Below are 9922 nucleotides of genomic sequence, written 5' to 3' on the forward strand. Positions count from 1 at the left end.
GAACATTGGTATCACTGTTGCTTGTGTGTATAGCCTAGTAGATGGGAGGATTGCCTCACTGAGTGTTTATCAAATACTCATGCATCTCAATATGTGTTTGTGGTGCAGGTAAAGGCAAAGTGTGATCGTGGAATCAAGGCGATGAAGAGGAGGATGTTCTAGGGACTCGATTGTATGTTGTCTGGCGTTGCTAGGTTGCTAGAGTTGGGTCCTTCAACAAACTCAGGGAACTCGGTAAGTGCGGGAGGTTGACTTGGAGTTCAGTCGACTTCTGAGGTATGGGGGTCAGGATATGGAGTCTGAGGAGGCTCAGATCAGGAGGTTTTTGAGGGCCCTACGTGACGATTTGAGGGTTCACTACAGCAGGGATTGAGGAGGATATCCGGGCACAATCAGTGGCGGCTAGCCCAGCAGTTCAGCCTAGTAAGGCTCAGCATCAGGGAGGTTCTAGCAAGGGCGGCAAGCTTGCGCAGGGAACCAAAAGGAGATGGGAGACTACGCAGTGGTCGGGTTGTCCGAGTTGCTTCGGGTGTGGAGGCAAGGATCACAAGGTTGCTAGCTGTCCCAAGAGGTGTGCTCTGACGGCTGCAGATCGTGTGTGCTATCATTGCAGGGAGCCAGGGCACAATAGGCCCTATTGTCCCAAGTTGCAGCCGGTAGCAGTGGCAGCGTTGCAGCAGGTGCAGACGGGAGGGCAACAGGTGGCACGGATTGAGCAGGCGCCATGGGTTTACACGACTGTAGAGACTGGTGGAACCAGTGACGGGACGATCACATGTATAATTTCTGGTACTTAATATTTGTGAATTCTTAGTAAGTTCAGATTTTATGTTGTCCTGTGATAAAGTGTTAGGTTCTCAACACATGAGGTTTGTGTAGGGACCTTGTTGGTGGGAGGGTTTAAGTCCCATGTTATGTTCGATTCTGGAGCTTCGCATAGCTTCATTACTCCGGAGTGTGCAGAGAGCGCGGGAATCAGAGGGGATTCCAGGGAGCGTACAGGAGTTGTCAGAGTTACTGGAGGCAAGTTCCTGAGGGTTATTGGACGAGCCAGAGGAATTGATATTCATATCGCAGCGGATTTTCTTATCAGCCTAGTGGAGCTGTATGACGTTATCTTGGGGATGGACTGGTTGTATCGGCATATGGTTCATCTGGATTGTCATCGGGGTAGAGTGGAGTTTGAGCGCTGAGGAGAGAAGTTGGTTTATCAGGGGATTAGACCGACTTCGGGGAGTCTCGTGATCTCGACCATTCAGGCTGGGAAGATGATCTAGAAGGGCTGTGAGGCTTATTTGGTTACTATATCTATGCCAGAGTCAGTAAGGAAGTCTACGGTTAGCGGTATTCAGGTTTTAAAGGAGTTTGAAGACGTGTTACAGTCATTGCAGGGATTACCACCTTCTCGGTCTGATCCTTTTACGATTGAACTAGAACCAGGGACGACACCGTTATCCAAAGCTCCTTACAGGATGGCTCCAGCAGAGATGGCAGAACTGAAGAAGCAGCTAGAGAATTTGTTGAGCAAGGGATTCATCTGTCCTAGTGTATCACCGTGGGGAGCGCCGATGTTATTCGTTAAGAAGAAGGATGGGAGTTTTTGCTTGTGTATTGATTATAGGGGTCTCAACCGGGTCACTGTGAAGAACAAGTACCCTTTGCCGAGGATCGATGAGTTGTTGGATCAGTTTAGAGGTGCTACTTGGTTGTCCAAGATAGATCTGGCGTCGGGTTATCATCTGATCCTGATAGATGAGGCGGATGTGAGGAAGACTGCTTTCAGGACGAGGTATTGGCATTATGAGTATGTGGTGATGCCGTTTGGGTTGACTAACGCACCAGCTGCGTTCATGAGATTGATGAACAGCGTGTTTCAGGAGTTTTTGGACGTGTCTGTCATCATTTTCATCGACGACATCCTGGTTTATTCTAAGAGTCCTGAGGAGCATGCAGTGCATTTGAGAGCAGTTCTGGAGAAGCTGCGGGAGCATAAGTTGTTTGCTAAGCTGAGCAAGTGTAGTTTCTGGCAGCGTGAGATGGGTTTTCTGGGTCACATTGTGTCTGCAGATGGGGTTTCTATAGATCTGGAGAAGCTTCAGGCTATCATGGATTGGCCTAAACCGCAGAATGCCACGGAGATCAGGAGTTTTCTCGGGTTGGCAGGGTATTACAGGAGATTTGTGCAGGGTTTTGCGAGCAGAGCACGTTCTATGACTAAGTTGACGGGGAAGGATGTTCCTTTTGTCTGGTCACAGGAGTGTGAGGAAGGCTTTGCAAGCCTGAAGGAGATGTTGACTACTGCTCCGGTGTTGGCTTTGCCTGAGCAGGGAGAATCCTATGTGGTTTATACAAATGCATCCAGAGTGGGTTTAGGATGTGTGTTGATGCAGCATGGGAAGGTGATTGCCTATGCTTCACGGCAGTTGCGGAAGCATGAGGACAACTATCCTACTCATGACTTGGAGATGGGTGCTGTAGTTTTTGCTCTGAAGATTTGGAGATCTTATCTTTATGGTGCAAAGGTACAGGTGTTTACGGATCATAAGAGCCTGAAGTATATATTTGCTCAGCCCAAGCCAAACTTGAGGGAGAGGCGGTGGATGGAGCTGGTGGCGGATTATGATCTGGAGATAGCCTATCATCTTGGTAAGGCTAACTTGGTTGCAGACGCTTTGAGTAAGATATGGATTCTCTGGTAGGAGAGATCAATGCGTTAAGCTTGTGTGCGGTTTCTCAGGAGCTGTTGGGCTTAGTTGCAGCTGATAGAGCAGATCTATTGAGCAGAGTGCGGTTGGCTCAGGAGAAGGATTTGGGGCTGGTGAATGCCTCAAAGGATGTTGATTCAGAGTATCAGGTTTCGGCTAATGGTACTATTCTGGTGCATGGGCAGATTTGTGTGCCTAAGGATGATGAGTTGAGGCAGGAGATTCTGAGTGAGGCTCATGCGAGCATGTTTTCTATTCATCCAGGAGCGACTAAGATGTACCATGATCTCAAGAGGTATTATCACTGGGTCGGGATGAAGAAGGACGTGGCTAGTTGGGTTGCGAGGTGCGCTGTGTGTCAGCTATTGAAGGCTGAGCATCAGGTACCAGGCGGTTTGCTGAAGAGTCTTCCCATTCTGGAGTGGAAGTGGGATATGATTACTATGGACTTCGTGGTAGGTTTGCCAGTGTCCAGGACGTTTGATGCTATTTGGGTCATTGTGGACCGGTTGACTAAGTCGGCACATTTTTCGCCATTAAGAAGACTGATGGAGCAGCGGTTTTGGCTAAAAAGTATGTGAAGGAGATAGTCAGGTTGCATGGGGTGCCAGCGAGCATTGTGTCTGATAGGGATTCTAAGTTCACTTTGGTGTTCTGGAGAGCGTTTCAGGCAGAGATGGGTACTAAGGTGCATATGAGTACAGCTTATCATCCCCAGACAGATGGACAGTCAGAGAGGACGATCCAGACGCTGGAGGATTTGCTGAGGATGTGTGTGTTGGATTGGGGAGGCTATTGGGCAGATCATTTGAGCTTGGTAGAGTTTGCTTACAACAACAGTTATCAAGCAAGTATTAAGATGGCTTCTTATGAGGCTTTATATGGGAGGCCGTGTCTTACACCGTTATGCTGGACTCAGGTGGGGGAGAGGAGCATTTACGGGGCAGATTTTGTTTAGGAGACCTCAGAGAAGATTTGGGTTCTCAAGCTGAACATGAAGGAAGCTCAGGATCGGCATAGGAGTTATGTCGATAGGAGGAAGAGAGATCTTGAGTTTCAGGTTGGTGATAGAGTATACCTCAAGATGGCCATGTTGCGGGGTCCGAACAGGTCATTGACTGAGACTAAGTTGAGTCTGAGGTATATGGGTCCATTCAGAGTGATTGAGCGTGTTGGACCAGTGGCTTATAGACTGGAGTTACCTGAGGTTATACGTGCATTCCATAAGGTTTTCAATTTTTCTATGTTGAGGAAGTGTCTCTGTGAGGATGATCAGTTGTTAGCTAAGATTCCTAAGGATCTTCAGCCTAACATGACTTTGGAGGCGAGACCAGTGAGGGTTCTCGAGAGGAGGATCAAGGACCTTCAGAAGAAGAAGATTCCTTTGATGAGAGTCCTTTGGGACTGTGATGGTGTTGAGGAGCAGACTTGGGAGCCTGAGGAGAGGATTAAGGCAAGGTTTAAGAAGTGGTATTCCAGCCCATCTCTCTTGTTTACTTGGTCGCTTGGGGTGGTTGGTTGTGCGACTAAGTAACAAGATGAGGTGGTGCTCGGGGTACATAGTTTCCGTGAGGCGGGGTTTTTGGAGGAAAGTTTCCTGAAATGGAAAGTTTCCCAAAGTGGAAAGTGGTAAAAGTGGAAAGTTTTATGTGAGTTAAAAATTGTCCATTTTAGTGGGGGAAGCCGTGGAGGGGCATGTGGGGCCTTAGTGGCGGACTTTTTAGTCATTGTGTGGCCTTAGTGGCGGTCTTTCGAGACATTGTGTGGCCTTTGTGGCGGGCTGTTTAGCCATTGTGTGGCCTTTGTGGCGGGCTGTTTAGCCATTGTGTGGCCTTTGTGGCAGGCTGTTTAGCCAGAGTGTGGCCTTTGTGGCGGGCTGTTTAGCCAGAGTGCCTGTTGAGGCGGTCCTTCGGGATAGATGGTCTTTGTGACCGTCCTTCGAGACGAGTGGCCTTGGTGGCGGTCCTTTTTAGGACATTTGTTTGGCCTTGGTGACGGTCCTATTTAGGACATTTGTTTGGCCTTGGTGGCGGTCTTGTTTAGGACATTTGTTTGGCCTTGGTGGCGGTCCTGTTTAGGACATTTGTTTGGCCTTTGTGGCGGCCCGTTGGGCAGTGAGATGATCCTTGTGTGGTCATGAGGTATCCTAGTGAGGGGATATGTGGTTGGTAGGGCATCATGTTGTCTTACGCGAGCCACGGGAAGGAAACCTGGATAGGGATAGGACTCAGACGTGTTCAGAAATGTTTGCTCGCGACTCTTGGGGGACTTAGGTTCTCCTAGTACTGCCATATTCTGAGACTTTGTGGCTTGGGAGTATGGTTGGTATATCGACTTCGGATGACAATCCGGGGGCGCGCTGTACGGTGGCAACCCGAGAGACGGGTATTTGATTTTTCCTTATATATCTTATGGCATGCAAGCCATGGCCCAATGAGGAGCCGACATTATAGCATGCAGACTTAGGTCTGATGAGGAGCCAATAAAAACTCAAGGTTTAGGCCTATGAGTAAAGGAAAGTCCAAAAGTCGAGAGCAAATAATGCATGGAGCGTGAGTTTATCGCCTAGAGGTCACCTTTCGTAGATCGGTCGGAGGAGTGCGGGCCATGGAGACGGTGGCACGAGAGTCCTTGACTGATGTTTGGTTGAGATTCGAGGACGAATCTATATTGGTGGGGGAGAATTGTAACGCTCGCGAACCAAAACTCTGCGTTTTGGGGGTGGGCGTCGATCAACACCCATGGTGGTGGGGGTCGACACCAAGGTTTTCTGGTTCGACAAGAATGTTGTAATCGTCGATTTGGTTTTAGGAAACCATTGAACCGGGTTACTTAAGTATTTGTCGACAAAAGGAAGGGTTTTTGGTTTGTCTTTGTCGCCGTTTATCGTTTTTGAGTGTCAAAGGGAGAAAACCTCGCTTTTGAGCTTTTGAGAGAGATTTGTGAGATTCCTTGCTGTTTCTTGAGAGATCCAAGGCTGGGAAGGATTTAGAAGCTTGCTAGGAAGGTTGGATTCGTTGTTGTTGGTCTGAATCTTCCTGCAAAGAGGTGAGTGCATGACCATGGTTAATCTAAGCCTTTGATTTCCTTGTTCTTGCTTGTGTGTTGTTGTTTTGTGTGTTTTCTTGCTGGGGATTGGTTGCTATAGGTTCCTAAAGACGTATTTGGCTTGGGTTTTGAGTATTGGACGATTTGGAAAGAGGTTGGGAAGCGAGATTCGAGTCTTGGCTTCGAGCGGATCGTGGTTGCAGAGGGAGTGTCGATCGACACCACTTGGTGTCAGTCGACACCAGCAAATTGGGCATCAATCGACACTGTGGGGTAGTGTTGGTCGACACCAAGGCCAATGTCGATCGACACTTGACTGGTGTCGGTCGATACCTCCCTTCCAGCGAGATGATGTTTGATTTCCTGGTTTGTTTTGTCTTGTTTGTTTATTGTTTAGAACATTGGTATCATTGTTGCTTGTGTGTGTAGCCCAGTAGATGGGAAGATTGCCACACTGAGTGTTTCTCAAATACTCATGCATCTCAATATGTGTTTGTGGTGCAGGTAAAGGCAAAGTGTGATCGTGGAATCAAGGCGATGAAGAGGAGGATGTTCTAGGGACTCGATTGTATGTTATCTGGCATTGCTAGGTTGCTAGAGTTGGGTCTTTAGAAAACATTGTTTAGGTTGCCGGTTTCATGATTCATGATGTTTTGGTTATTTCATTATTGGATATTTATTGGTATTGTTATTTCCGTTGTTGGTTGTGGTTGTGGATAGGTGGCTAGTGGATATGGGACCACTAGTTGTAGCTATTTATTATTTTTATTATTTATTATTTATTATTATTAAAAAAAATACGGGTCGGGTCATATCATATTCCACGAGCCCGGAGAACCACCAAGCTGATAAGCGAACGATGACTAAGCGGACATCCCACATAGTCAGAATCACACCAAGCAGTGATACGCAGAGCAGACCCAGCCCACAAACGAATACCCTGTCCCGAGTTATTTTTTAGATATCGAACCACCTGAAGTGCAGCCACCTAGTGAGCTGCTTTGGGAGCATGCATAAACTGAGACAAAATATGTATCACAAAGGAAAGGTCAGGTTTTGTAACAGTGATTGTATGATTTTCACCCAGGGTATCAATTCCCTATGCAGTTGTAGTACAAAGGGTTATCAATCCAAATGGTTGTTATGCTAGCAGATAGGATGCGATCAGAACTATGCAAGTCAAGCCAAGCAATAAAAGGGGTTTTATCTAACAATCCTAGAATAGCGAAAGAAAGATTATAAACAAGAAACCACACAGCCTAAGCACTCGATGCAAGCATTCGAGTACAAGATCGGGTGGGGTGATCAAGTAAGCAAGATGAGTATGAACAGCTCGAAGGTATACTCGAAGCAGGTGATCATGTACCTGTTTGGGTAAGGGATCGAGTAAGGAATAAAAATGCAAACAATTGAAATGCGAAAGCTTCTAAGGATGGGGTAATCGACTCCTAAGTGTTCCTGACCAATATGGATGTCCTAAATTCCTCAAGCAAATATTCCCTAGACAATGAATCTCTAAAATCTTGTTAAAATACTCTCATGATAGAAACAATCAACCTTGATCACTCCCCTACTCAACTCTCGTTGGAGAAACATGACCAAGCAGGCAATACGAACCGATTCATTATTGTCAATAAACCCCTTACTCATCTAATCTCTTAGGCTAAGTGAGTAAATCTCTAGCATTGATTGATTCAATCATTTCATCTACACCTCACGATGGTAAAACACCCTAGATCTAATCTCAGCCTCTCAGTTTTTTGATAACATTAAGAACACCAATCTAGAAGGGAATTTATAAAACATAAACAATCAAGCTAAGACATGCTAACCAATCAAGAACAAAAAATCGTCTATCCCATTCTTAGAAACTCTACTTCACTACTCAGATCTCATTGCTGAAAACATAAAAACATAGATACACGAAAATTGCATTGTATTTAAAATAGAAGTAGAGTAGAAGAGTATAGAGTAGAAATCTAAAAGGATAACAAAAAAATGTAAAATAAATCCTAACAAAGTGTAAAAAGAGTTTGAATCGCTCAGTTTCTCTCCCAGAAGCTCTCACTCTCTGTTCTGAGGGTCTGCGGCATGCTAGGGCGAGAGGAAGAAGAGGGGGAATTTATAAATGGAAACCCATTAAGCCTAGCTTCCCAGTCCTGCGCGAGGGTCTGCTCGATGAGGTGCTCGAGGATGAGCTCGGGTTGCTCTTCGGATAAGTCCTCGGGTTGGTCTTTCCTGCCCTTGGATCCTCTTCGATCGGGTTGAGGTTCGGACTGTTCTTCCTGCTTCATAGCTCCTTCGAGTACATGCTCGGATTGACCTTGTTTCTTCCCATTTTAGGCACTAAAGCACCTGTTTTCATCCAAAAAGTGCAAATACAAAAAGTGCAACACCCTAAATGGCCTAAATGTGGATTCCTACAGTAAATGACCTAAAATTGCTAAGGTTAGGGCAAATACGATGCAAAATATGGACAAAAAAGGATGCTTAAAACATGTAAATTAGAGAGTTATCAGACCCCCAAACTTAAATCTTGCTAGTCCTCTAGCAAGGAAGTAGGAGGAAGAGGTTAAAAATGGGACTTATAACCTTTTGAGCTTAAGCGAAGGATTCAAGCTATAGTCCTTAAAGATAGTTTAATGGTGCTAAGATCAATCAACCTACTTACAAATATTTTTCTATGCTTATCACCATGCATCGATCTAATTCATCCTCCAACTAAAAGTAAAGACTTGCAATTCTAAAGAACATCTCTTTCACATTCATTACAGTATTTGGCGAATTCTTGCAAATGGAAGGTGAATCAAGCTCAATCGGTTTCAAGGGTAAAGATTTTTTTGGTGGGTGGTTTTAAACAATTTCTTTGGGTGGCTTACTCTCAAAAGGAGGAATGCTGGGCAGTTGTGAAAACTATCTAAGATTGAGAACAATTAGGGCATACAAAACTTAACTCTTGATAATCTACCCTTTTCTGATTCACTTTTTTTTTTATTAAATCCCTTAGAATTAAACTACCCACATCCTTGATTTTAACTCCCTTTTTATAATCCCTAAGGTTTAAACCTTAAACATATAGCTCTCTCTCTCTCTCTCTTTTTTTTTTTTTTTTTTCTTTCTTTGCTAAACTCCTAATAAAACTTCCCAGATTTTTTTTTTCTTTTTCTTTTCTAGGAGACTATAGTAAGATCTTTTTCGCTTTTTTTTTGTTACTTAGAGACTTAGAGCTAATTAAATTGGACCTTAGGGACTTCCTTTTTTAATTTCTCTTTTATTCCTCAACCCAACCCCAAATAATCATGCTAACCACCTATCTTTCAAAACCGATTCTATTAGCTAGTCCAAATGATTCTAAACTTAGCTAAAACAAGAGCCAGTTCTTTATCGTTCTCAATACTCTCAAGGTTTCACAACATATAGCACAATGAAAAGGCCTCACTCAACGATTCACAACAAGGTTTGAAAGAAATGTTTGGGTTCAAGGGTAGGAAAAACAAATCGGGTTAAACGAAAAGATTGGTAAAAATGGAGTGTTAACCCGAGCTTAGAGTTACCATGAGCAAGTATTCAAATTCCATAAGCAAGACAATTGAAGTTCAGGTTAAGTCCAATAATATAGAGATGATGCAATGTTCAAGCAAGTTTCACACAAGTAGAGGAAGCTTTCAAAAGACACAAGGTTTTAAACAAAGATTTTTTATTTTTTTCTCAAAGATTGATCTAGCAACAATGAACTGTGATTAAGGGCTATAACTTCAATCCTAAGGTTTTGACTTTAAACAAGGTGGTTTTAATCATTGTCCCCTAAAATGCATATGCAACAATCCTATATGAAGAAATCTAGACTCAATCCTAATATGAAAATGCAACTACATGAACACTTTTTTTTTTTTTTTTTTTTTTTAAATTTTCTAATTTTTAGGTTTTTTTATACAAATAGATGCAGACTCAAATGAGTAAAACTAGCATGCAATAATTTGAAATAAGAAAATAAAACACAATGTTATATACTTTATAGGACCCACCTCCAAACTTAAATTACACAGTCCCTGTGTAAATAAAAGTCTGAAAAAGAATCCAAGAATCACACAAAATGAAATAAAACTAAATGGAATGTTATCTACAAAGGTTGGATGAATGTGGTACCTCATGGCTTGGTGAAGAAGGAG

This window comes from Camelina sativa, chromosome 4, assembly GCF_030686135.1.
Source record: "Camelina sativa cultivar CO46 ecotype springtype chromosome 4, ASM3068613v1".
In the NCBI taxonomy this organism is placed as follows: Eukaryota; Viridiplantae; Streptophyta; class Magnoliopsida; order Brassicales; family Brassicaceae; genus Camelina; species Camelina sativa.